Here is an 894-nt window from a genome sequence, read left to right on the forward strand (position 1 = left end):
TCTTCGTAGACATTGAGTTTGGCTGCAGCTGCACACAGTTGCAGCGCCTCCTACAGGAAACTGGTGGAGCTACGCAGAGAACCACGCCGTTCAAAAGCCTTGTTTGGATTCATGTTTTTATAAAACACTGAGGTCCGGACCTCGGTGGAATCAGCTCCGGTTCTGATTACAAGAGATGAAAAGTGTTGTTAAATGAATAAAAATAGTCTAATTATTGTCAGTGTGGTCTTGTTTAAGAAAACAGTTTATTAAATCCTATTTATTAAATCTGCTTGTTTCTTTACCATCTGGTGGCAACGCTCCGTGTTAACTCCTGGATTCGCCGCCCGTTTGCGGTAACGAACAGGCTCTCAGGTTGTTTTGGAGCTTTTCTTTTATATTTGCAGCGAAGAGAAGATTTAGGCTCCAAAACCGGATTATGAGAAAACAGCTACTTAGTGAAAGGGAATGGCACACGGTCTGGTACTTAGCAGCAGAGTAGGCTGCTTGTACAGTAAGTTAATCTTTACCAATCCCATTAAATCTACCTGCCCTGAAAGAATTATCACTTTCAGGCAGCTCAGAGGCTTTTCGCCACCTTCAGGAGTCTTAAAGACGCTTTTGTTGAGCACAGTTTGAAAAGTCCTCGTCTTTCAGAGCCGGGGAGTATCATTACGGCGTTACTGTCTCAGTTTATCCTTCGACAGCTGGTAAATACTTTGCTTTGTTTAATTCAGACCAACGAAATGATGCAAATATTGAAAGATACGAAACTCAAAACCAAAGTGTTCCTGAAATACGGAGCTTTTCAGGAACAGTTTTAGACTCGCTGTGATTTGGAGGTGACAACATTTCAGTGATGGATGGATGGATGGATGGATGGATGGATGGATGGATGGATGGATGGATGGATGG

At 42.7% G+C, this 894-nt stretch overlaps 1 protein-coding gene across 2 annotated transcripts in view; it reads left to right on the plus strand.

The window, feature by feature from the left end:
• Positions 1-894, plus strand: part of st8sia3 (ST8 alpha-N-acetyl-neuraminide alpha-2,8-sialyltransferase 3) — a 10962-nt gene that overhangs the window by 5809 nt on the left and 4259 nt on the right. The gene's annotated exons all lie outside the window — the stretch shown is intronic.

Source organism: Kryptolebias marmoratus, linkage group LG14 (genome assembly GCF_001649575.2).
Source record: "Kryptolebias marmoratus isolate JLee-2015 linkage group LG14, ASM164957v2, whole genome shotgun sequence".
Classification (NCBI taxonomy): Eukaryota; Metazoa; Chordata; class Actinopteri; order Cyprinodontiformes; family Rivulidae; genus Kryptolebias; species Kryptolebias marmoratus.